The 27,507-nt window shown below is 38.4% G+C and overlaps 13 non-coding genes across 13 annotated transcripts; all 13 read left to right on the forward strand.

Moving 5' to 3' along the window:
- Nucleotides 1–5,349: 5,349 nt before the first annotated feature.
- TRNAS-AGA lies at nucleotides 5,350–5,431 on the forward strand. Its single transcript has one exon. It is a non-coding gene; the product is annotated as a tRNA-Ser (tRNA).
- Nucleotides 5,432–5,803: 372 nt separating this feature from the next.
- Nucleotides 5,804–5,885, forward strand: TRNAP-AGG. The gene has a single exon. It is a non-coding gene; the product is annotated as a tRNA-Pro (tRNA).
- Nucleotides 5,886–6,041: 156 nt separating this feature from the next.
- Nucleotides 6,042–6,123, forward strand: TRNAS-AGA. Its single transcript has one exon. It is a non-coding gene; the product is annotated as a tRNA-Ser (tRNA).
- Nucleotides 6,124–6,277: 154 nt separating this feature from the next.
- TRNAF-AAA lies at nucleotides 6,278–6,359 on the forward strand. Its single transcript has one exon. It is a non-coding gene; the product is annotated as a tRNA-Phe (tRNA).
- Nucleotides 6,360–10,358: 3,999 nt separating this feature from the next.
- On the forward strand, nucleotides 10,359–10,440 carry TRNAS-AGA. The gene has a single exon. It is a non-coding gene; the product is annotated as a tRNA-Ser (tRNA).
- Nucleotides 10,441–10,889: 449 nt separating this feature from the next.
- TRNAS-AGA lies at nucleotides 10,890–10,971 on the forward strand. The gene has a single exon. It is a non-coding gene; the product is annotated as a tRNA-Ser (tRNA).
- Nucleotides 10,972–11,935: 964 nt separating this feature from the next.
- On the forward strand, nucleotides 11,936–12,017 carry TRNAS-AGA. Its single transcript has one exon. It is a non-coding gene; the product is annotated as a tRNA-Ser (tRNA).
- Nucleotides 12,018–12,392: 375 nt separating this feature from the next.
- Nucleotides 12,393–12,474, forward strand: TRNAS-AGA. The gene has a single exon. It is a non-coding gene; the product is annotated as a tRNA-Ser (tRNA).
- A 1,270-nt stretch (nucleotides 12,475–13,744) lies between these two features.
- On the forward strand, nucleotides 13,745–13,826 carry TRNAS-AGA. The gene has a single exon. It is a non-coding gene; the product is annotated as a tRNA-Ser (tRNA).
- A 3,739-nt stretch (nucleotides 13,827–17,565) lies between these two features.
- TRNAA-AGC lies at nucleotides 17,566–17,638 on the forward strand. The gene has a single exon. It is a non-coding gene; the product is annotated as a tRNA-Ala (tRNA).
- A 63-nt stretch (nucleotides 17,639–17,701) lies between these two features.
- On the forward strand, nucleotides 17,702–17,783 carry TRNAS-AGA. Its single transcript has one exon. It is a non-coding gene; the product is annotated as a tRNA-Ser (tRNA).
- A 1,742-nt stretch (nucleotides 17,784–19,525) lies between these two features.
- On the forward strand, nucleotides 19,526–19,598 carry TRNAA-AGC. The gene has a single exon. It is a non-coding gene; the product is annotated as a tRNA-Ala (tRNA).
- Nucleotides 19,599–19,661: 63 nt separating this feature from the next.
- TRNAS-AGA lies at nucleotides 19,662–19,743 on the forward strand. Its single transcript has one exon. It is a non-coding gene; the product is annotated as a tRNA-Ser (tRNA).
- Nucleotides 19,744–27,507: the final 7,764 nt, after the last annotated feature.

A 27,507-nucleotide genomic window follows, 5' to 3' on the forward strand; every position in this document is an offset into this window, starting at 1 on the left:
AAGGGCTTTGCCCGTGCAGGTTCGAATCGTGATCAATGTTGAATTACACAAAGGTTGGTTCAATCAATGTTGAATTGCTTATTGGATCACTATATAAAAACCAATGTTTGCTGTAAAATTATATAAATGCATAGGCGTGGGCGTGCCGGAGTGGTTATCGGGCATGACTAGAAATCAAGTAAATTATATAAATGCATAGGCGTGGGCGTGCCGGAGTGGTTATCGGGGATGACTAGAAATCAAGTAAATTATATAAATGCATAGGCGTGGGCGTGCCGGAGTGGTTATCGGGGATGACTAGAAATCAAGTAAATTATATAAATGCATAGGCGTGGGCGTGCCGGAGTGGTTATCGGGGATGACTAGAAATCAAGTAAATTATATAAATGCGTAGGCGTGGGCGTGTCGGAGTGGTTATCGGGCATGACTAGAAATCAAGTAAAATATATAAATGCGTAGGCGTGGGCGTGCCGAAGTGGTTATCGGGCATGACTAGAAATCAAGTAAAATATATAAATGCGTAGGCGTGGGCGTGTCGGAGTGGTTATCGGGCATGACTAGAAATCAAGTAAAATATATAAATGCGTAGGCGTGGGCGTGCCGAAGTGGTTATCGGGCATGACTAGAAATCAAGTAAATTATATAAATGCGTAGGCGTGGGCGTGCCGAAGTGGTTATCGGGCATGACTAGAAATCAAGTAAAATATATAAATGCGTGGGCGTGTCGGAGTGGTTATCGGGCATGACTAGAAATCAAGTAAATTATATAAATGCGTAGGCGTGGGCGTGTCGGAGTGGTTATCGGGCATGACTAGAAATCAAGTAAATTATATAAATGCGTAGGCGTGGGCGTGCCGGAGTGGTTATCGGGCATGACTAGAAATCAAGTAAATTATAAAAATGCATAGGCGTGGGCGTGTCGGAGTGGTTATCAAACATGACTAGAAATCATGTGGGCTTTGCCCGCGCAGGTTCGAATCGTGATCAATGTTGAATTACACAAAGGTTGGTTCAATCAATGTTGAATTGCTTCTATATAAAAACCAATGTTTGCCGTAAAATTATATAAATGCATAGGCGTGCTGGAGTGGTTCGAATCCTGCCACTCACGATCAATATTGAATTGCATACAATCCTATATAAATGCATAGGCATAACTAGAAATCATGTGGGCAAAGCCGGCAGGTTCGGCTCAATCAATGTTGAATTGCTTATTAGAACACTATATAAAAACTTATGTTTGCCTTGCACCTACTCTTTCTATAACCTCTTTAATGTGGTGCATGCTCGAGTATTTTGGCAAGACAAATGCAATTTTGATTTTCGTAAAATTATATAAATGCATAGGCATGGGCGTGTCGGAGTGATTATCAGGCATGACTAAAAATCATGTGGCCTTTGCCCGCGCAGGTTTGAATCCTGTTGCTCACGATCAATGTTGAATTGGTTATTGAGGATTACTATATAAAAACCTATGTTTCGCCTTGCACCTCCTCTTTCTATAACCTCTTTAATGTGGTGCATGCTCGAGTATTTTGGCAAGACAGATGCAATTTTGATTTTCGTAAAATTATATAAATGCGTAGGCGTGGGCGTGTCGGAGTGGTTATCGGGCATGACTAGAAATCATGTGGGCTTTGCCTGCACAAGTTCGAATCCTGCTGCTTGTCACGGTTATGCTTGTCCAGGGCGTGTTGCCCATGGCCGCATGCCCATGACAAGCCAAACCCTTGTCACGTCTTTTCTCTTGCTAAGCCATTGTACTATAGGGGATATGACTAGTTGCTAAGCCATTGTTATCTTACTCTTGCTTGCTTATATAACGTCTCTTTCTAAAACCTCTCTCTCTCCTCGTTTTCTAAAACCTTCTTTTAAAACCGAGGCTAGAGGCTCGATCATACGTCGCTTGGCTGTAGGCGACGCAAGAACAAATTGGCTTAGCTCACTTGTCGTTAGAAAGTGAGTGCCGCACAATCGCTAGTCCGCTGCCTTCGAAAGCGTGATTGTGTCAAGTGGTATCAGAGCTTTGTTAGCTCCGTAACATCGTAAAGACCGAAATCATGTCGACGACAAAGTCGACACCCAAAGCACAAGCCGACCGACTTATGCTAATAGAGGAGGAAATGCTGTTCCTTAAAGAAGTCCCTGACACCCACCGCTTCCTGGAAGCACGGGTGACCGAATTGAGTGGGAAAGTCGTAGAAATCAACGCAATGGGCAACCGCTTGGATGGGTTGCCAATCGTAGAACTGATGTTTCGAGTGACCTCGCTCGAAGAAAGAGTTGCTCCTACGAGCAGTCCAAAACCGTCTGGTAGTCTGGATAGCTCTGTCGCGCACAAAGAGGGACGTGACGAAGAGTTCGACGTGCTACAAAATACAATGATGAGTTTGTTCAATGGATTAGCTGATGAATTTAGAACAATAATCGACAACATCCAAGAAAGGATGGCCTCCATGAGCACTCAAATTGAAGTGACCATGAAAGCCGTGGAGGGCGTCACGGCTGGGCAAACTAATGTAGGATCCAACAAACTAAGGTTCCTAGACCCTAGAGCCTTCAAAGGGAATCGGGATGCCAAAGAGTTGGAAAACTTCATCTTTGATATCGAACAGTACTTCAAAGTCACAACAGCTTGTACCGAGGACAAGAAGGTGACTGTAGCCTCGATGTATCTCATAGACGACGCCAAATTGTGGTGGCGTACGAAGGTGCAAGACATCGAGGATGGATTGTTCACCATCGGCTCATGGGAGGACCTCAAGAAAGAGTTGAGGGAACAATTCCTCCCCGAAAACGCAGGACATATAACAATGGAGAAAATAGTAGCCCTGAAACATACTGGAAACATACGGGACTATGTCAGATAGTTCTCAACCCTGATGCTAGATATCAGAGGCACAGCAGAGAAGGACAAGGTGTTCTTCTTTATAAATGGGTTACAGCCGTGGGCCAAAACAAAGATACATGAGAACAAGGTCCAAACCCTAGCTGTCGCAATTTGCCGTGGGCCATTCTTGGGATCACAGTTCGTAGTGAAGACGGATAACAGCGCCATTTGCCACTTCTTTGATCAACCAAAATTAACGGCAAAACAAGCCCGGTGGCAGGAGTCGTTGGCCGAATTCGACTTCAAGTTCGAACACAAAGCAGGAAAGAATAATCAAGCAGCCGACGCACGAGTCGGAAGGGCGAACATGCGGCCCTGTGCATGTTAGCCCATATTCATTCAAGTAAGATCGATGGATCGATGCGCAACATCATCAAGGAACATTTACATAAAGACCCATTGGCCAAAGCCGTCGTCGAACTAGCTAAAGCTGGGAAAACACGACAGTTTTGGGTTGAGGGAGACCTCCTGAAGACCAAAGAAAACAGATTGTATGTCCCAAGAATGGGGGAACTGAGGAAGAAGCTCATTCAGAAATGTCATGATACCTTATGGGTCGGACACCCTGGGTGGCAAAGAACATACGCCCTAATAAAGAAGGGGTACTTCTGGCCAAACATGCGAGACGACATCATGCAATACACCAAGACGTGCCTCATCTGTCAACAGGACAAAGTCGAGAAAACCAAAGTCTCAGGACTCTTGGAACCTCTACCTGTGCCAACAAGACCCTGGGAAAGTGTATCTCTAGACTTCATAACACACCTCCCAAAAGTTGGGGAATATGACGCCATCTTGATTCTCAAAATATGCGACATTCATCCCCACTCCCAAATTATGCTCGGCGGAACTCACAGCCCAACTATTTTTCAAACACGTTGTAAAGTTATGGGGCGTTCCGTCAAGCATCATCAGTGATAGGGATGACAGATTCATTGGGACATTCTGAACTGAGTTATTCGCCTTCTTGGGAACAACCTTAAACATCTCCTCGAGTTATCACCCTCAAACTGATGGACAGACAGATCAGTTCAATTGCTTGCTCAAAGAATACTCACGTCACTTCGTCGACGCTCGCAAGAAGAACTAGATACAACTGTTAGATGTCGCCCAATTTTGCTTCAATTGTCAAACAAGCTCGTCTACGGGAAAGAGTCCCTTCGAAATTGTAAGTGGACGACAACCGGCCTTACCCTATATTATTGATCATCCTTATGCAGGAAAAAACCCTCAAGCTCACAACTTTACAAGAGAATGGAAGCAGACGACAGATATAGCCCGGGCATATTTAGAGAAGGCTTCCAAGCATATGAAAAAGTGGGCGGACAAGAAGTGTCGCCCCCTTCAATTCCGAGTAGGAGATCAAGTTCTCATCAAGCTGAGACCAGAACAGATCAGATTTCGCAACCAAAAGGACCAGAGACTAGTACGAATATGGAGGCCCGGTTGAAGTTCTTAAAAAGATCGGGGCTACCTCTTACCGAGTTGCACTACCCGCATGGATGAAAATCCACCTAGTAATTCATGTGAGCAACTTGAAGCCCTACCACCCTGACCTAAACGACGACCAACGAAATGCAATCACGAGACTGAGCATAGATCTGAAGCAAAAAGATACAAAAGAAGTAGAAGAGATCCTAGCCGACAGGGTTAGGAAGATAGGAAGACCTATATGGACGATTCGTGAATTCCTTGTCAAATGGAAGAATCTCCCTATAGAGGAAACCAGCTGGGAACGCGCCGAAGATCTGAACTCCGCCGCCACCCACATCGCAAGGTATGAAAGTAGTCGGTTGACAGGGACGTCAACCAATTAGGTGGGGGAGGATGTCATGGTCATGCTCGTCCAGGGCGTGTTGCCCATGGCTGCATGCCCATGACAAGCCAAACCCTTGTCATGTCTTTTCATTCTATTGTTTTTCCTTTTGTAGTTCTAGGGCGTATGACGCCTCAAAAATATCATGTCTAGGCCTACTAGACATAAATGGCTCAGAATGTACTATAGGGGGATATGACTAGTTGTCAACTTCTCCCTACCCAAGGTTATATATGCTAAGCCGTTGTTATGTTTCAATTGCTTGCTTATATTACGTCTCTTTCCAAAATCTCTCTTTCTAAAATCTCTCTCTCTCCTCGTTTTCTAAAACTTTCTTTTAAAACCGAGGCTAGAGGCTCGATCATACGTCGCTTGGCCGTAGGCGACGAAAGAACAAATTGGCTTAGCTCACTTGTCGTTGGAAAGTGTGTGCCGCACAATCGCTAGTCCGCTGCCTTCGAAAGTGCGATTGTGTCATAGCTCACGACCAATATTGAATTGGTATATTGAGGATCACTATATAAAAACCTATGTTTGCCTTGCACCTACTCTTTCTATAACCTCTTTAATGTGGTGCATGCTCGAGTATTTTGGCAAGACAGATGCAATTTTTATTTTCGTAAAATTATATAAATGCATAGGTGTGGGCGTGTCGGAGTGGTTATCGAGCATGACTAGAAATCATGTGGGCATTGCTCATGCAGGTTCGAATCCTACTGCTCACGATCAATGATGAATTGGTTATTGGCCTTGCACCTACTCTTGATATAACCTCTTTAATGTGGTGCATGCTCGAGTATTTTGGCAAGACAATGTAATTTTGATTTTTGTAAAATTATATAAATGCATAGGAGTGGGCGTGCTGGAGTGGTTATCGGGCATGATTGGAAATCATGTGGGCTTTGCCCCCCGCGCAGGTTCAAATCTAATCCTGTCGCTCCCGATCAATGTTCAATTGGTTATTGAGGATCACTATATGAAAACCTATGTTTGCCTTGCACCTACACTTTCTAACCTCTTTAATATGGTGGGTGCTCGAGTATTTTGGCAAGACAGATGCAATTTTTATTTCCGTAAAATTATATAAATGCATAGGCGTGGGTGTGCCGGAGTGGTTATCGGGCATGACTAGGAATCATGTGGGCTTTGCACGTGCAGGTTTGAATCCTGCCGCTCACGATCAATGTTGAATTGCTTATTAAGTATCACCATATAAAAACCTATATTTACCTTGCACCTACTCTTTCTATAACCTCTTTAATGTGGTGCATGCTCGAGTATTTTGGCACGACAAATGCAATTTTGATTTTTGTAAAATTATATAAATGCATAGGTGTGGGCGTGCGGGAATGGTTATCGGACATGATTAGAAATCATGTGGGCTTTGCCCGCGCAGGTTTGAATCCTGCCGCTCACGATCAATGTTGAATTGGTTATTGAGGATCACTATATGAAAACCTATGTTTGCCTTGCACCTACTCTTTCTAACCTCTTTAATATGGTGGGTGCTCGAGTATTGTTGCAAGACAGATGCAATTTTAATTTTCGTAAAATTATATAAATGCATAGGCATGGGCGTGCCGGAGTGGTTATTGGTCATGACTAAAAATCATGTGGGCTTTGCCCGCGTAGGTTCGAATCCTTCTGCTCACGATCAATGGTGAATTGGTTATTGAGGATCACTATATTAAAACCTATGTTTGCCTTGCACCTACTCTTTTGTAAAATTATATAAATGCATAGGAATGGGCGTGCGGGAGTGGTTATCGGGCATGATTTGAACGGGGGGCAAAATGCAATTTTAATTTTCATAAAATTATATAAATGCATAGGCATGGGCGTGTCGGAGTGGTAATTGGGCATGACTAGAAATCATGTGGGCTTTGTGTCACGGTCATGCTTGTCCAGGGCATGTTGCCCATGGCCGCATGCTCATGACAAGCCAAAACCTTGTCATGTCTTTTCATTCTAGTGTTTTTCCTTTTGTAATTCTAGAGCGTATGACACCTCAAAAATATCATGTCTAGGCCTGCCAGAACTAAAATGGCCCTGAATGTACTATAGGGGGATATGACTAGTCGTCAACTTCTCCCTACCCAAGGTTATATATGCTAAGCCGTTGTTATCTTTCTCTTGCTTGCTTATATAACGTCTCTTTCTAAAATCTCTCTTTCTAAAATCTCTCTCTCTCCTCGTTTTCTAAAACCTTCTTTTAAAACTGAGGCTAGAGGCTCGACCGTACGTCGCTTGGCCGTAGGCGACGCAAGAACAAATTGGCTTAACTCACTTGTCGCTGGAAAGTGAGTGTCGCACAATCGCTAGTCCGCTGCCTTCGAAAGCGCGATTGTTATCCTAGTAATGCCCTTTGGCTTGACAAACGCCCAGCTACGTTCTGCACGTTGATGAACCAGGTTTTCTACGAATACCTGGATCAGTTCGTCATAGTATACCTCGACGACATTGTTGTTTACAGCACAACCCTCGAGGAACACAAAGTGCACTTGAAGCTAGTGTTTGACAAGCTCCGGCAGAACCAGCTGTATGTGAAGAAGGAGATATGTGCATTCGCACAAACATGCATCAACTTCCTTGGACATGTCGTCAGATGTGGACAAATTAGTATGGATAGCGACAAGATAAAAGCTATACAAGAATGGAAGGTTCCTACTTCCGTATCTGAGTTGCGGTCCTTCTTAGGACTAGCCAACTACTATAGGCGGTTCGTCGAAGGGTTTTCACGACGAGCCGCCCCATTGACAGAGCTATTGAAGAAAGACCACCCTTGGTCGTGGTCGAATGATTGTCAAATGGCCTTTGAAAATCTGAAAACAACCATGACGAGGGGTCCTGTCCTCGGGTTGGTAGACATCACAAAGCCATTTGAAGTAGAAACCGATGCTTTCGACTTTGCTCTCGGTGGAGTTCTTATTCAAGAAGGCCACCCCATCGCTTATGAAAGTCGAAAGCTCAACAATGCCGAACGAAGATACACTGTCTCCGAGAAAGAAATGCTGGCTGTAGTCCATTGCCTTCGAGTCTGGAGACAGTATCTCTTAGGATCACAGTTCGTAGTGAAGACGGATAACAGTGCCACTTGCCACTTCTTTGATCAACCAAAATTAACAGCAAAACAAGCCCGGTGGCAGGAGTCGTTGGCCGAATTCGACTTCAAGTTCGAACACAAGGCAGGAAAGAGTAATCAAGCAGCCGACGCGCTGAGTCGGAAGGGCGAACATGCGGCCCTGTGCATGTTAGCCCATATTCATTCAAGTAAGATCGATGGATCGATGCGCGACATCATCAAGGAACATTTACACAAAGACCCTTGGCCAAAGCTGTTGTCGAACTAGTTAAGGCTGGAAAGACACGGCAGTTTTGGGTTGAGGGGAACCTCTTGATAACCAAAGAAAACAGATTGTACGTCCCAAGAACAGGAGAACTAAGGAAGAAACTCATTCAGGAATGTCATGATACCTTGTGGGCCGGACATCCTGGGTGGCAAAGAACATACGCCCTAATAAAGAAGGGGTACTTCTGGCCAAACATGCGAGACGACATCATGCAATACACCAAGACGTGCCTCATCTGCCAACAGGATAAGGTCGAGAAAGCCAAAGTCTCTGGACTTTTGGAACCTCTACCTGTGCCAACAAGACCTTGGGAAAGTGTATCTCTGGACTTCATAACACACCTCCCAAAGGTCGGGGAATATGACGCCATCTTGGTTATTGTAGACCGATTCTCAAAATATGCGACATTCATCCCCACTCCCAAATTATGCTCGGCGAAACTCACAACCCAACTGTTTTTCAAACACGTTGTAAAGTTATAGGGCATTCCGTCGAGCATCATCAGTGATAGGGATGGCAGATTCATTGGGACATTCTGGACTGAGTTATTCGCTTTCTTGGGAACAACCTTAAACATCTCCTCGAGTTATCACCCTCAAACCGATGGACAGACAGAACGGTTCAATTGCTTGCTCGAAGAATACTTACGTTACTTCGTCGACGCTCGCCAAAAGAACTGGATACAATTGTTAGATGTCGCCCAATTTTGCTTCAATTGTCAAACCAGCTCATCTACAGGGAAGAGTCCCTTCGAAATTGTAAGTGGACGACAACCGGTCTTACCCCATATTATTGATCATCTTTATGCAGGAAAAAACCCTCAAGCTCACAACTTTACAAGAGAATGGAAGTAGACGACAGATATAGCCCGGGCATATTTAGAGAAGGCTTCCAAGCATATGAAGAAATGGGCGGACAAGAAGCGTTGCCCCCTTCAATTCCGTGCAGGAGATCAAGTCCTTATCAAGCTGAGACTAGAATAGATCAGATTTCGTAGCCAAAAGGACCAGAGACTAGTTCGTAAATATGAAGGCCCGGTTGAAGTCCTTAAAAAGATCGGGGCTACCTCCTACCGAGTTGCACTACCCGCATGGATGAAAATCCATCCCGTCATTCATGTGAGCAACTTGAAGCCCTATCACCCTGATCCAGACGACGACCAACGAAATGCAACCACAAGACCGAACATCGATCTGAAGCAAAAAGAAACAAAGGAAGTGGAAGAGATCCTAGCCTACAGGGTTAGGAAGATAGGAAGACCTGTACGGACGATTCGTGAATTCCTTGTCAAATGGAAGAATCTCCCTACAGAGGAAACAAGCTGGGAACGCGCCAAAGAGCTGAACTCCGCCGCCACCCACATCGCAAGGTATGAAAGTAGTCGGTTGACAGGGACATCAACCAATTAGGTGGGGGAGGATGTCACGGTCATGCTTGTCCAGGGCATGTTGCCCATGGCCGCATGCCCATGACAAGCCAAACCCTTGTCATGTCTTTTCATTCTAGTGTTTTTCCTTTTGTAATTCTAGAGCGTATGACACCTCAAAAATATCATGTCTAGGCCTGCCAGAACTAAAATGGCCCTGAATGTACTATAGGGGGATATGACTAGTCATCAACTTCTCCCTACCCAAGGTTATATATGCTAAGCCGTTGTTATCTTTCTCTTGCTTGCTTATATAACGTCTCTTTCTAAAATCTCTCTTTCTAAAATCTCTCTCTCTCCTCGTTTTCTAAAACCTTCTTTTAAAACCGAGGCTAGAGGCTCGACCGTACGTCGCTTGGCCGTAGGCGACGCAAGAACAAATTGGCTTAACTCACTTGTCGCTGGAAAGTGAGTGCCGCACAATCGCTAGTCCGCTGCCTTCGAAAGCGCGATTGTGTCACTTTGTCCGCGCAGGTTCGAATCCTACCGCTCACGATCAATGTTGAATTGCTTATTAAGTATCACTATAAAAAAACCTATGTTTGCCTTGCACCTACCCTCAAATGCAATTTTGATTTTAGTATTTCGGCGAGACAAATACAGATGCAATTTTTATTTTCGTAAAATTATATAAATGCATAGGCGTGGGCGTGCCGGAGTGGTTATCAGGCATGACTAGAAATCATGTGGGCTTTTCTCGGACAGGTTCTCGAATCCTACCTCTCACGATCAATATTGAATTGGTTATTGAGGATCACTACATAAAAACCTATGTTTGCCTTGCACCTATCCTCAAGACAAATGCAATTTTGATTTTAGTATTTCGGCGAGACAAATACAATTTTGATTTTCGTAAAATTATAGAAATGTATAGGTGTGGGTGTGCCGGAGTGGTTATCGGGCATGACTAGAAATCATGTGGGTTTTGCCCGCGCAGGTTCGAATCCTGCCGCTCACGATCAATGTTGAAGTGCTTAGCGAGGATCGCTATATAAAAACCTATGTTTGCCTTGCACCTACTCTTTCTATAACCTCGTTAATGTGGTGCATGAGTATTTTGGCTAGACAAAGCGTGGACGTGTCGGAGTGGTTATTGGGTATGACTAGAATTTATGTCGGCTTTGCCCGCACAGATTCGAATCCTGTCGCTTATGATCAATAGTGAATTTGTTATTGAGGATCACAATATAAAAACCTATTTAATGCGGTGCATGCTCGAGTATTTTTTGGCAAGACAAATGTAATTTTGATTTTCGTAAAATTATATAAATGCATAGGCGTCGGTCACGATCAATGTTGAAGTGCTTATTGAGGATCACTATATAAAAACCTATGTTTGCCTTGCACCTACTCTTTCTATAACCTCTTTAATGTGGTGCATGCTCGAGTATTTTGGCAAGACAAAGCGTGGGCGTGTCGGAGTGGTTATCGGGTATGACTAGAAATCATGTCGGTTTTGCCCGCGTAGGTTTGAATCCTGCCGCTCACGATCAATGTTGAATTGGCTATTGAGGATCACTATATAAAAACCCATGTTTGCTTTGCACCTACCCTCAAGACAAATGCAATTTTGATTTTAGTATTTCGGTGAGACAAATACAATTTTGATTTTCGTAAAATTATAGAAATGTATAGGTGTGGGCGTGCCGGAGTTGTTATCGGGCATGACTAGAAATCATGTGGGCTTTACTTATTGAAGGATCACCATATAAAAACCTATGTTTGCCTTGCACCTACTCTTTCTATAACCTCTTTAATGTGGTGCATGCTTGAGTATTTTGGCAAGACAGATGCAATTTTTATTTTCGTAAAATTATATAAATGCATAAGTGTGGGCGTGCCGGAGTGGTTATCGGACATGACTAGAAATCATGTGGGCTTTGCTCGGGCAGGTTTGAAACCTACCGCTCACGCACGATCAATTTTGAATTGGTTATTGAGGATCACTATATAAAAACCTATGTTTGCCTTGCACCTACCCTCAAGACAAATGCAATTTTGATTTTAGTATTTCGGCGAGACAAATACAATTTTGATGTTCGTAAAATTATAGAAATGTATAGGTGTGGGTGTGTCGGAGTGGTTATTGGGCATGACTAGGTTCAAATCCTGTTGCTCACGATCAATGTTGAATTGCTTATTGAGAATCACTATATAAAAACCTCTTTAATGTGGTGCATGCTCAAGTACTTGGCAAGACAAATGCAATTTTGATTTTCGTAAAATTATATAAATGCATAGCCATAGCCCTGGGCGTGCCAGAGTGGTTATCGGGCATGACGGGCTTTGCCTGCTCACGATCAATGTTCAATTGGTTATTAAGGATCACTATATAAAAAAATTTTGTTTGCCTTGCACCTACTCTTTCTATAACCTCTTTAATGTGGTGCATCGAGTATTTTGGCAAGACAAATGCAATTTTGATTTTCGTAAAATTATATAAATGCATAGGCGTGGGCGTGCCGGAGTGCTTATCGGGCATGACTAGAAATCATGTGGGCTTTACCCGCACAGGTTTGAATCCTGACGCTCACGATCAATGTTGAATTGGTTATTGAGGATCACTATATAAAAACCTATGTTTTGCCTTGCACCTACTCTTTCTGTAACCTCTTTAATGTGGTGCATGCTCGACTATTTTTGCAAGACAAATGCAATTTTGATTTTCGTAAAATTATATAAATGCATAGGCGTGGGCGTGTCGGAGTGGTTATCAGGCATGACTAGAAATCATGTGGCCTTTGCCCGCGCAGGTTTGAATCCTACTGCTCACGATCAATGTTGAATTGGTTATTGATGATCACTATATAAAAACCTATGTTTTGCCTTGCACCTCCTCTTTCTATAACCGAGTATTTTGGCAAGACAGATGCAATTTTGATTTTCGTAAAATTATATAAATACATAGGCGTGGGCGTGCCGGAGTGGTTATTGGGCATGACTAGAAATCATGTGGGCTTTGCCCACGTAGGTTCGAATCCTGCCACTCACGATCAATTTTGAATTGGTTATTGATGATCACTATATAAAAACCTATGTTTGCCTTGCACTAACTCTTTCTAACTTCTTCTTTAGTGTGGTGCATGCTCGAGTATTTTGGCGAGACAATTGCAACTTTGATTTTCATAAAATTATATAAATGCATAGGTGTGGGCGTGTCGAAGTGATTATCGGGCATGACATTATATAAATGCGTGGGTGTGCCAGAGTGGTTATCGAGCATGACTAGAAATTATGTAGGCTTTGGCCCCGCAGGTTCAAATCCCGCTCAATCAATGTTAAATTGCTTATGGAGGATCACTATATAAAAACCTATGTTTGCACTGGTGCATGCTCTAGTGATTATTCCTTCCATTATTTTGGCGAGACAAATGCAATATTGATTTTCGTAAAATCATATAAATGCATAGGCGTGGGCGTGCCGGAGTGGTTATCGGGCATGACTAGAAATCATATGGGCTTTGCCCGCCAAGTTTCATGCTCTGCTCGAGTGCGCTTATTCTTTACATTATTTTGGCGAAACAAATGCAATTTTGATTTTCGTAACATCATATAAATTTATATGCGTGGGCGCGCCGTAGTAGTTATCGAGCATGACTAGAAATCTTGTGGGCTTTGCCCGCACACATTCGAATCCTGCCGCTCACGATCTCAATGCTGAAGTGCTTATCGAAGATCACTATATAGAAACCACTAGAAATCTTGTGGGCTTTGCCTGCGCACGTTAGACAAATGCAATTTTGATTTTCGTAACATCATATAAATTTATATGCGTGGGCGTGCCGTAGTAGTTATCGAGCATGACTAGAAATCTTGTGGGCTTTGCTGGCGCACGTTCAAATCCTGCCGCTCACGATCTCAATGCTGAAGTGCTTATCAAAGATCACTATATAGAAACCTATGTTAGCAAATACTACTCTTTCTATAATGTGGGGCATGAAATCATAAATTTATATGCGTGGGTGTGCCGGGTATCGGACATGACTGGAAATCATGTGGGGATCAACAACAATGCAATTTTGCAATTTTGATTTTCGTAAAATCCTATAAATTTATATGTGTGGGCGTGCCGGAGTAGTTAGCCACTCACAATCTCAATGTTGAAGTGCTTATCGAAGATCACTATATAGAATGTGGGGCATGAAATCATAAATTTATATACGTGAGTGTGTCGGTTATCGGGCATGGCTAGAAATCATGTGGGGATCAACAAATGTAATTTTGCAATTTTGATTTTCGTAAAATCATATAAATTTATATGCGTGGGCGTGCCGGAGTGGTTATCGGGCATGACTAGAAATCATGTGGGCTTCGCCCGCGCAGGTTCAAATTCTGCCGCTCACGATCTCAATGCTGAAGTGCTTATCTAAGATCATTATATAGGAACCTATGTTTGCCTTGCATATACGTGGGTGTGCCGGAGTGGTTATCGGCGAGCTTTGCTGAACTGCTTATCATGGATCACTATATAAATACCTATGTTTACTGCTCTTTTAACTTCTATAATGCGGGGTATGTTTGAGTGTGCTTATTCTTTCCATTATTTTGGCGAGACAAATACAATTTAGATGCGTGGGCGTGCCGGAGTGATTATCGGGCATGACTTGAAATCATGTGGGCTTTTTGCCCGCATAGGTTCAAATCTTATCGAAGATCACTATATAAATGGTTATCGGGCATGACTAGAAATCATGTGAGTGTGCCCGCGCACATTCGAATCATGCCGCTCACGATCAATGTTGAATTGCTTGTCATGGATCACTATATAAATACCTATGTTAGCTTTGCAAATATTGCTCTTTCTAACTTCTATAATGTGGGGCATGCTGAGACAAATGCATTTTTTATTTTCGTAAGATCATATAAATTTATATGTGTGGACGTGCTAGAGTGGTTATTGGGCATGATTTGATATCATGTGGGCTTTTTTACCCATGCAGGTTCAAATCCTAATGCTCACGATCTCAATGCTGTAGTGCTTATTTTAGATCACTACATAAATTTTTATGCGTGGGCGTGCCGAAGTAGTTATAGAGCATGAATAGAAATCATGTGGTCTTTGCCCTGCGTAGGTTCGAATCCTGCCGCTCACGATCGATCAATGCTGAAGTGCTTAACGGTGGCCGTGCCGGAGTGGGATTATTCTTTCCATTACTTTGGCGAGACAAATGCAATTTTGATTTTCGTAAAATCATATAAATTTGTATGTGTGGGCATGCCGAAGTGCGGTTCGAATCCTACCGCTCACGATCAATGCTCATCTCCCTGTGTTCGCTTTGCAAGTGTGATTATTCTTTCCATTATTTTTGCGAGACAAATACAATTTTGATTTTCGTAACATCATATGAATTTATATGCGGGGGCGTGCCGGAGCTAGCACAGAGTTAGCCGATGCTTATTCCCTAGATACCGTCATTGCTTCTTCTCCAGGAAAAGAAGTTCACAACCGGTAGACCTTCTACCTCCCCGCGGCGTTGCTCTGTCAGGCTTTCGCCCATTGTAGAAAATTCTCCATTGCTACCTCCTGTAGGAGTCTGGGCCGTGTCTCAGTCCTAGTGTGACCGAGTGTAATTATTCAAATTTATATACGTAGTGTGTCGGAGTGGTTATCGGGAATGACTAGAGAAATCTGTGGGCTTTTTGCCTGCGCACGATCCGAAGTGAATTTTCTAACTTCTATAATGTTGGGCATGCCTGAGTGTGATTATTCGTTCCATTATTTTGGCAAGACAAATGCAATTTTGAGTTTTTTAAAATCATATAAATTTATATACGTGGGCATGTCGGAGTGGTTATCGAGCATGACTAGACATCATGTGTCATGTGGGCTTTGCCCTCGCGATCAAACCTTATGTGTAGCATAAACCTCTTTCCTGAGTGTTTGTATATAAATATCATTTGATTGATGTTGCAGATCTCTTGGATCAAAATTTAGCTAGTTTTGAGTAGAATATAAGAGTCTCCGTCGTTCTTGAAGTCGATAAACAAGAAGATGAATTAACTACATAAATACTGGAAAAATATTCTTACTTATAAGACTAAGAACCTCCAATCGATGATCATTTTGTTTCCTTCAGTCAAGCATGTCATCATCCTCATCAGCAAGAATTACCAACAAATACACATTAATCTTCAAGCTCCTTATAAAAATTATAACGGTGTTATACCATAGTCATCGACATCCATTGTTTCATCGTTAGTAATGGAATCTTCAACAATTGATGTACATTACCTATAACTAGCACTAGCAACCATTGTCTCTCCCAAATACAATTGAATCCGAAGATGTTATTGAACTTAAATTCATTTCTATATTTATTAATATGAAACCCTTACCTTCGCTTCTAAAAACTTCAAAAGAAATCCTATATATCTTAAAAAAAAACTTAAGTTTCTGGATGAAATTACAAAATTAAGATAGAAGAAATATTGATTTCCACATATCAATTGTCCGTCCTCATTGTGATGCCCGCGATCTTGAGCTCAAAAATACATTTTGTCCACTCTAATGATATTGTCTAACGGTTCAAATTAAGTTAGTTTCAAAAATAGGCTTAATGTCTCTTTAAAAGTGACATTATTTTAGTATGAAATCAATTTAGGATAAAAAAAAAACCTCGGTTGGCTCCCTAAAAGGCGGTAGGAAAAAAGTTCGCTTAAATGAAATTTGAACTATCAAGACGTTGTGCTCTAATGCACCATTTAAATTAGAAAAAATGATTTAGCATCCCGACACAATACCACAAAATTTTAGTTCAACAAATAAAATATCTAAGATACACGTTTTGACAAAGAGACTAAAAACCTAAAGTTCGTCAAGTCACCTGTAGCATAGATTATATGGCTTGGAATAATTATTATGTAGCATTTCTTCTATTTTATATTTTGTTGATGATCCAATCACAAATAAAATTCTTGTCAAGCAATTGAGAGGCGGCGTCTTTTTATTCATGTCCCAAATCAACATTTAAGAAATTTGTTCGTTTGTTTTATTTTATAAAAATGAGTAAATTTTTATCTCGTAATCTTATGTTTTTTTAACTTCTTATTTAATCAATTCGTTAAAATGATAGACATATTTAATCCACTGCAAAAGTCATTAAACACCCAACAATTTAATTTTTATTTTATTTTATTTTATTTTTTTGTTAATTTTTTTTGGTAAGTTTCTAAAGACATCCATAATTTTTTTATATTATTAATTATAATTTTTTTATATTATTAATTTTTGTTTTTGGAAATTATGAAAGGGAAAGGAGTTCAAATGGTAAAACATTGTTTAGCCTGTGAAAGGGGATCAATACCTTCAATTTTTGTTCATATATAGACGGTAGTATAATAATTTTTTAATTCGAGAATATATTAGATTTTTTAAATTTATATATATATTAAAATAATCTAAGTATAGTTAAATATACATATTATTCAGTTATTTTATTAATTTTTAACTTTTTAAAATTTAAAAAAACTATTCTTCTATTTTAGTTTTACACTTCACAAATTTACCAGCGCTAAATTCTCTGTTACTAACCTTTAATTTTAAATTAGATTGTATTTATGAATAGTTTTTGGTTGATAGATTGTTCACTTAGCATGTCAGAGGTACGGAGATTGACTATGTGATGGGAAACATGTTTTGGACTAGTTAAGGAATATAATCTTATTCTTTCTCTCATTATCCGCTCTATTTGAGACGAGTTAAATGGACATCTTTCTCTCTAATTATTTTTTTAATTTTTTGTATTAATTTAAGATTTTATTATATATATTACGCTATTGTATACTAAAAGTATCAATTCAATATTACTAAAATTTGATTTTATTGATAGGGGACGTAGCTCAAGTAGTAGAGCGCATGTTTAATACCTTGCATTTCCATATATTTTCTATTTTGTTAATATCCACATTTATTTTCGAACGAAATTTAAACCTCATTCGGAGATCTTTATCTTAAATGTTTTTTATTCTTCGTGTAATTTAAAATTTTATTCTTTGCTATATTAAAGTATAACACTCAAAAGTAGCAATTCACTATTTCTTAAACTTTGTTTTTTACCTAAACTAGCTTTGCAAATACCCGAAAGGGGATGTAGCTCAGATGGTAGAGCGCTCGCTTAGCATGCGAGAGGCACGGGGATCGATACCCCGCATCTCCATTCATTTTAAAAACTATACTATAAATAAATAGATAACTAGAAATTCAAGCGGAGTACAGATCCGTGGGCGTGCCGGAGTGGTTATCGGGCATGACTAGAAATCATGTGGGCTTTGCCCGCGCAGGTTCGAATCCTGCCGCTCACGCCTTTTTCCTTTTTCTTTTTTTTTTGTTTTGTTTTTTTCTTCTTGATTATTATATTACTTTGTTTATTTCTTCTTCTTGATTATTCTATTATTTTGTTTATAAATATTTTTAAATTTTGATTTAAACTATTTTTTTCCTTCATGATTATTTTATGATTTTTTTTTATTTCTTCTTCTTGATTATTCTATTATTTTGTTCATAATTAAAAACTAAAACATTAATTTTTTTTGTTATAACAAATTTATGCCCTCCTTTCGTAACTGTTTCTGTTTTCCATTTATTTATTTATTTATCATTATTATTGTTTCTACTTACTGACCTCATATAATGAAATTCCAACCATTATAATATTCACTTACAAGCTTCTCGTTCACTTACTTAAGTTCACGAGTTGAATTACTACGTCGTGCAATAAGACAAAATTCGCGTGAAAACGATCAAGGAATCTCAATTTTCATATTGGTCAAAAACTTGTCCACAAGGATGAAGGACCACATGAGTGTAGTAGCTTGGCCCGATGTGACCTATTATAGAGTCACTAGCTAATCCCTTCTAGCTGACTAGTATCACGCGATATTTCTCATAATGTCCTAACGACTCAGTAGTTGGAAATAGTGATAGGTCACGCCTCACTAATTCATGACAAATAAGTATGTGACACAAGAAATAACAAATCAACATGACTAACCAATTTACCCTAAGATCCTAGATAGGTATAGACCTAGCTTCGAGAGAGCCGAGTGTGGGGCATCTTGAGACAATAAAAGCCTTGACATAGGGTCAGTACATAAGATATTTTGTGATAAGTATGAGGTTTCTTAGTATGATTTATTTATTTATTTTTAATGAAATGAAAAGCATAGCCGTTCAAATTATTCTCCAAATTGAACAATATCATACAAATGTAGAAATTTAGAGATTGTTATTCAAATTAAACAATATCATAATATTGTAGACATTTGGAGATTCATTATCACTAACACCTTCTAAGTTAGCTTTGATCTTAGTTTCAAATTTTCAAAATGTGATACCACTTTAAGGATAGCTTATATGAAATGAGGTGTTTTAATTATGCCACAAAAACTTCACAGTGAATGACAAGATTGCCACAATTTACTCTATGTTTTTTTAAGGCTATAAACAGTTACTCATGTTGTTGTTTATAATAATTTTGGATGTTAGAATGAAAGTTACATACTATGTGTTTAGATTTACAAAATAGAGTCATTTAAGTAGTCTTGATAAATAATAATTCGAATCACAAATTTAAAATCGAATTTTATTTACTCTTGATCTTAATTATTAAGGTAAACAATTCTAAATTAATTTTTTTTGGGTTCTTGTATAATTTGGAACAAAGTTTTATTTTCAACTATGTTGTAAGATCAAATCCTAAAAATTTCGTAATAATAATAGGTCAAGAAAATCTTGAAAAGCAAAAATTATTAGCATTTCTTGAACTATATTACAAACGAAAGTATATGTTTTTGAAACCTTAAAAGAACCAAATTCAAATCTTCCATCCGAATTTCGTCCCGTGCTCCGATGTCGAAGCCAGAAAATGCAGGTTTGATCCTGTAGCCTTGAATTGGAGAGAGCTTGGAGTTTGTTGAAAATGGAAGAGAGATGGGTCACAAATTTTTAAACACCTTTTCATACTTCACCCCATAGGTTTCCTTCACACACAGTGGAGAATGTTTAATCGCTTCATCATTACTATACACTTTTTCTTTTTCAAAAAGGGGATGTAGCTCAGATGGTAGAGCGCTCGCTTAGCATGCGAGAGGTACGGGGATCGATACCCCGCATCTCCATTTCTTTTCTTATTTTTCTTTTTTATTGTATCAACTAAGAATTAACTAATTGAACACACCACCGTGGGCGTGCCGGAGTGGTTATCGGGCATGACTAGAAATCATGTGGGCTCTGCCCGCGCAGGTTCGAATCCTGCCGCTCACGTTTTTTGTTTTCTTTTTCTTTTTCCTTTTCTCTTTTCATTATTCCTTTTCTATGCATTGTTTTCTTTTTTCTTCTTCTTCTTCTTTTTGATTTATTTATTTATTTATTTTTATTCTTTCATTATTCTTTTTAAACACTTTGTTTTCTTCTTTTTTATTTTATTTTCTTGTTTCATATTTTTTTTATTTTTCTTCTTTCGTTATTCTTTTTAAACACTGTGTTTTGTTTTTCTTCTTTTTTATTTTTTATTTTTGATTTTATTTTCTTCTTTCATTTTTGATTTTTTATTTTTCTTCTTTCATATATTATACTTGCCATTTGAATCTTTAATACAAAAATTCTCCAAATGAAGTGTGAATTAAATAATAACCTATTTTTTTAATTGTTTTAGTCAATTAATATATATAAATTAGTGCCTATCAACCTCATATTTTTGTAGAAAAATACAAGCCCCTCTTTCTATATTTATAAAACCACGGCAGCAATCATGCGCAATTGTTAAATTATGGAGCATTTAGTTATTAAATTTAGATTCAAAAAAAATATTATAATTATCCATAGTCAAATTAAGGATAAACATCCATCTCTCCAAATGAACTAATTGTTTTGATAATGACACATCCTACAAATATTATATAATATATTTACAAACAAAAGAAATTAATTTCAATTTGATTTTTAAAAGTTTAAAAAAATTAACCCTTTTCATCCTTTGAAATCGAATCAAGTTTAGATTTAATGGTTAAATTTAAAAAAAATGAAATAACCCTCAATTTTTTTTTTTTAAATTGATTTCAAGTATAAAAAATAAAATATATATGAAAAAATTTAATCGGAATAAGAAAATATATGTTGTTAAATTCTAGAAATTCTAGCTAGGATATTAAAAACTATTTATTAAATCAATTTCAAATATTAAAGGTTAACTAAAAATCAAATTTAAATTTGGAATACTCAATATGTTAATATGTCATTTTGGAGTATTAAAAGAACCAAATAAACTTAATCAAATTTGAGATATAGTATCACCGAAGAAGCTAATTGATAGCTGGAAGTCTACACCAAGGAATTCAATCAAGGAAAAACATGAAAAAGAAGAGAAGAATGAGTGTGAAAATAGTAAGAAAACTACAAAAGAAAGACGACCCATGAACAAAAAACTCCCCACAAAGTCTTCGAGAAACAAAACATTCCCAATTCCACACCAAAGGACATCAGTTTCTCCCCAATCTAAAACAAAAAACAAAAAAAGATGCAAAAAGACAGAGAAGGAAATTTCGTAAAGATTTCGAGAAAACCCCACCCAAATGACGTTTGAACGTATTAAAGAAGGAAACGTGTTGCATATTCCTACTTTCATTAACTAATATATTTAAAACCCACAAACAAAACCCTCATCTTTCATTCAACTTCTTCATTTTTTTTTTTTTTTTGTTGTGGGAGATGGATCTGAGGGAGATGGATTTGAGGGAGTGGAAGTGGGCGTTGGTTGGGTTGGTTCTGGTGGGCGCTTGCTTTAGCAACGGAGTGGTGGTGGAAGGCAGTAGTAGGCGGTCTTGGATGTTGCCAGTGAAGCTTCACAAAGGGGGTTTTGAGGCATATGATTCAAACATGATTGCCACCTTGGGTATTGAATGCAAGTGTTGTGATGATGAGATTGGAGGTAAATGCAGTACTCACTTCGCCGCACCTTCTTGCTCTAATCTCCGTTGTTCTCCTTGGAAACACTATTAGTTCCAATTCTTCTTATAATCTATCCAATGTTCTTGTAAACTTAGTAGCAACCTCAACCATTATATGTGTGTGTATATATATATATATGTGTGTGTATGTATAATCTTTTAATTTTCTACTTATTTTAAATTTTAGCTAAAGTATAGAATGTCTTCCAAATTAATTGTAACGACTTTAAATTTCTACTTACTAATAGTTACTACTAGCGTTTCATGCTCAGCTAATACGTAGAATATAACTCTTCAAGGAAATACCATTTCTAGCATAAATGTCAAAACATTTAAAACATCTTCATTTTTGGAAAACACAGCTACGATCTTACGTATTTAATACAAAATACTGAAATTTAAAGAAAAAATGAAAACAAATACAAAGTAATTTAAATCAATGAAATTTCAAGCAACCTATTCTAACCTAACTAGGAATTTAAATATGCATCTACCCTATGCACGTGCCACAATCTCTGCTCGCAATGCCGCCGTCATCCGTACATGGGCGCCTTGCTTTTACCGTGACACACAACCTGAGTATTTCGAAGAATACTCGGTGAGTGACCTAACTATAGGGGTCATGCTAAATGCAATCACATGCAAATATGCTCTAGGGACCTATCTCTATCTCATATCATACTTGGGGTGGCCTCCAATCCGAACTAGAATGGATGTGTAGTACTTCCCTACACATGACCCACACATGTGAGTGTGAATCCCTAGGCGGTTCGCATACCCCCTGGACCCTCTCTGGTTAAGCTAGCTGTCTGTATCATGTTAACCTAGGCCTATTTCCTTCACTAATTGTATGGAGAGAACCCAAATTTTCAACGACCACAAGAGTTTAAAATATTTCTTCACCTAGAAAGAGGTGTTCCTGGTGTTCTAGGTTTGTTTTCGAGTATACTAAGATGTCGTCAATGAACACAATAACAAATGTGTCTAGACAATCCTTGAATACTCGATTCATTAATTCCATAAACACAGCTGGGACATTGGTGAGGCCAAACGACATCACTACGAACTCGTAGTGACCGTACCTTGTCTTAAATGCTGTCTTTGGTACGTCTTTTTCTTTAATTTTGATTTGGTGGTAACTTGACCAAAGGTCTATCTTAGAAAATACCGTGCCTTTCTGAGTTGATCGATATGGTCTTTTATACGAGGCAGAGGGTATTTTTTCTTTATGGTTCTATTATTTAGCTCTCTGTATTCGATCCACAGACGCATCAATTCATTCTTCTTTTTCACAAACAACATCGGCGCACCCCGAGGGGATACGCTAGGTCAAATGAAAAATTTGTCTAATAGGTCTTGTAACTGCGCCTCGAGTTCTTTCAACTCCGCTGGTGCCATATGATAAGGTGCTTTGGAAATAGGCCCAGTTCCCGGTTCGAGTTCTATAGCGAAGTCGACTGCTCGGGAAGGGAGTATTCGGGGTAGGTCTTCTGGAAATACGTCCAGGAACTCGTTTACTACTAGTACGTTATCGAGGATCTTTTCTTTTCCTCTTACATCTACAACACATGCTATTATAGCTCAACCGCCTTGTTGGACTAATTTCCTTTGCTTCATCATCGGGATTAACTTTGGGGTAGTCCCGGAACTTGTGCTTTTAAACTTAAAACTAGGTCCTGCCAGTGGTGAGAATACTACCTCCTTTTTACAATAGTTTATACTAGCGCGGTTTTCAACTAGCCAATCCATGCTTAGTATTACGTCAAAATCGGTCATGTTTACTACTATCAGGTCTACACTTAGAGTTTGGTTCGCTACGATTACTTGACCATTCTTTATTCTATCCGTACCTACAAGGTCTACCCTCGCAGGGGTGCTTGTCAACAATACATGCAACAAGGGTTCTAATTCGAACCCCATCTTTGATCCTTCTTGAGGTGAGCTTTCTTTAGCCTCACCTCGTCCTCTACCTCTAATAGGAGGTCATCTCCTTCCTCGTCTTTCTCTTCCACGTGGTCTGGGCGGCATGGTTTTAGAAACCAAGATAACATCTCTTAAGTCTAAGACTTATTACTTATGAACCTATATTATATATTACATATACTAAATTCACATCATAGGTGTCAAAACTAAGTCACTCAACATACTACAAACAACACTGTACTCTTAATAAATACATGAAATGTCATAACAATTTCAGTAATATCAACAATAAAATGCATGCAAGTTCGAAAACGTTTTTCCTTTCTTATCTTGTGCAAGGCGTACCTAACGGTGACGAGGCATCAACGTTGGGACCATGGAATGTGCCAAGCGTACATTGTAAGCTAGTTACTCAGAGTTCTGATATCAACTGTAACGACCCTAAATTTCTACTTACTCAGAGTCGCTACTAATATCTCATGCTCAGCTAATATGTGGAATGTAACTCTTAAGGAAATATCATTTATAGCATAAATTTCAAAAACATTTAAAACATCTTCATCTCTGGAAAACATCGCCATAGTCTTACATGTTTAATATGAAATACTGAAAATTAAAGAAAAATAAAAACAAATACAAAGTAATTTAAATCAATGAAATGCAAAACAACTTACTCTAACCTAACTAGGAATTTAAATATGCATCTATCTTATGCGTGTGTCATAGTCTCTACTCGCAATGTCGCGATCATTCATACATGGGTGCATTGTCTTTACTTGAAAAATGATGTGGCACACGGCCTGAGTATTTCAAAAAATACTCAGTAAGTGACCCCATTATAGGGGCCATGTTAAATGCAATCACATGCAAATATGATCTAGGGACCTATCTTTATCTCATCACATACTAAGGGTGGCCTCTAGTCCGGACTACTATGGATGTGTAGTAATTCCCTACACACGACAAACATGTGCGAGGTGAATCTCTAGGCGGTTCACACACCCCCTGGACCCTCTCTTGTCAAGCTAATTGTCTCTAGCGACGTCTGGAGGTCAGCGGAACCCCTGGTATCATTTTCACCATCAACATCATATTGTGTGCATCCGCTCTCATCATCTCAAGGGGAAGTATCCCTATGCTTATGTACACACAACATGCATGAGGTTCCTCTAGTTCTCATCTTAACATCTCTTTTGATACAACTCTAGTCTCATCTCTCTGTTGCGTTTAGTAACATATGCTCGTTAGATATTTATATTAATATCATTTTTATATTCATAGAGTTGTGTCCTAGGTCGATCTAACGACATGATGCAATATGACATTCATCATCATACAACATGCTTAATAAGGAAACGTTAACATATTAAGATAAATGTCATGCATCAACCATGTCAAGTACGTCATACATCGTAATATAACTCACGTACATCATCATACATCATAGCTCATACATCATAACTCATATATCATCATAGCTCATACATCATCATATAACTAGCGTACGACATCATACGACACACCTCATACATCGTAAAACATAAATATTGCATGCATCATCGTACGTCATCTCAAACAATCAGAAATTGTAACTCATAGAATTTCTAGTCTATCCTATAGTAAGGCCACTTACTTGGTTGGCCTTAGCCGGAGTTCTCCTTAATTAATTAACGTAAGCTCTCGTTCCTCGAGAGCTGCTCCAAGGTTGCCGGGGTTCGTTTCCTATCACACCATTCGTCATCTTTCGTTAGTATTTCACAATTTAAATAAAATCCAACTAATAATATGAAATACCGTTCTAAAACGGCCTGAATTATCTTAATAAGAACTGAGAACAAGTTTGGGAGGGGTGGAATGGTGGGAACCGGGACAAAAAATTGAAAAATCGAGCTGAAATCAATCGAGGAACCACTGGAAGTCGAGTCGAGATCGACACATGGCGTCTAATGCATTATTTGTTGCATGGCGCAACCTGTGGTGAAGGAGGGAGGGATATTACTAATGCATTCATACCAAACTCATTAACAAAATAAATGGATATTTTGATAATTTTAGCGCCACTTCCTAATTTAGAGTCAATAATTAGGATATTGCAAAATTAATGAAGGAGAAAAATAAAATAAATAAAGAAAAGGAAAGAAAAGAGGAAAGAGAGTTTTGGTTTACCTCACATTGGGCAATGCGTCAAGGCGATTAAGTGTCGTTGCTTTATAAAAATAACAAGGGGTCTTCCGAATAGAGCCTTTTTATTGTTAACCCGTCCTTAGAGCGCACGTGACCACACAGATTGACGTAACCAGACTTTTAACTCTATAGTGGTTCCCGTAGAAGAGTCACCAATTAACCTTTTATTATGATGTTCAGATAGAAATATTATACGATCCTATAACATCCAATAAGGTTACGCCTATGCGGGTCATTCACTACCAAGGTAAAGCGAGCGGTTTGCAACCAAGAACAAAAAGAGAAAATAAAATGAATTGATATTTATCTAATTAAAAAAAGTATCATAAGAAATCTTTAATTAAATTCAGATTTAAGTTTGAGAGAGAATAATTATCGAAAGGAAACCCGATCTTCCCATATTGGGCCTTTTAGCCCAAGTAACACCACATTTGGGCCTAATAGTGGAATATGGGCCGTAGTGACTCACATAATATTCTAATTATATTCTAATTCAAATTGATTGATTCGATACAACAATTTTAAGTTTTTTTTTTTTTTTTCTTTCAATTTTCTATGAAATTTTTTTAAAACATTTCGATCTTGTTTAAACATTTTTCACATAAATTAATCACATATATATCTCAGAAAGTATGAAATAAATAAATCTAAATATTACTTGTACACCTTTTAAAAAAAATTATTCTATTAATGTATATTATCCGTAATGAATCATTGAATAAGATACCGATCAATTAGTAGAAGGTTTGATCCTCACTCTCTTGATATGGTAAATCGTTCACAACACACTGTTGAAAAGTATATAAACGCTCTTCTTCTATTTGAAAAAAGTAAGCCCAACAAAATTTAAAGCTCTATCTAATTTTTAAAAACTCTTGCTAACTTCAATATCAAAGTCCGCGTGTCAAACATCACACGAGCACATAGTTTACTTTTCTCTAACAAATCAGTGCATACCCTGTTCAAATTTTGGCAACAACGTTAGAATCGAGATAAAAAAAATGAGAGAATAAGGAGTAGAAGAACGTATTGTTTAAAATAAAATTTACGTTATATTCGTATATAAATCGAAGATAAGATGATTGATGTTGTTCCTTATCTCGAGATAGGGCATTTTATTGATAGATAGGGCATCCCATCTTTTCTAGGCCAAAATAAGAAATGGGACCCTTATGGCTTTTGATTTATGGAAGACATTTTTATAGAAAGGAAAGAACTTGAAGTTACCTCCTAAGCCATTCAAATGCAATAATGTAGCTTTCTCCACAAATCTTATCCCAATTTTCTAAAATTTGGAAATATCATGGACGCTTGTAAATTTGATCGACATGGATTCGATAATAATGAAATCTACGAATCCATCTTTATCTTAAAGAATATTATGTCAAAAATAATATTTTTTTTTGTGTATCGGCCAGAAATTTTGTATATTTAAGAAGCCTAGAAAAGATACTATACGGAATAAATTAATTAATATCCATATAATCATAATAATACAGGTTTTATATTTAAAGTTGTCATGGACTTAAATAATCATAATCATAAAGAAATCATTGTCAAAATAATGTTTAACAATCTCGAAGAAGAAGCCAAAACTAAAAGCATTATTATATCATCCAAACAAAGGAAACATATTTATATATAGTTTTATTTCTATGGATACCTCAACAAATGTTGTCAATTTTTACCTAGAATACTCAGTAAGTGATTCTACTGTTGGAGTCGGAAAATGCTGAACATGCAATTGTAGTTTCGTGTTTTATGGGATCTAAAGTAATGTCTAGAGCTTTATGTTTAAATTTCATTCATGGGTAGGTTTGAATGTATGGTACGACTATACATACATTTCACACCTACGTACGTGGACCCATTAGGCGAATACTCTATTTTCGTAAACATTAGGGTTTCATAAAGGCTTACTCTCTCTAGTGCTGACAAATCACACCCAAAAAAAAAAAAAAAAAAAATTCTAAAA

The sequence above is a fragment of the Cucurbita moschata genome, unplaced genomic scaffold (assembly GCF_002738365.1).
Source record: "Cucurbita moschata cultivar Rifu unplaced genomic scaffold, Cmos_1.0 Cmo_Scf00072, whole genome shotgun sequence".
Lineage (NCBI taxonomy): Eukaryota > Viridiplantae > Streptophyta > Magnoliopsida > Cucurbitales > Cucurbitaceae > Cucurbita > Cucurbita moschata.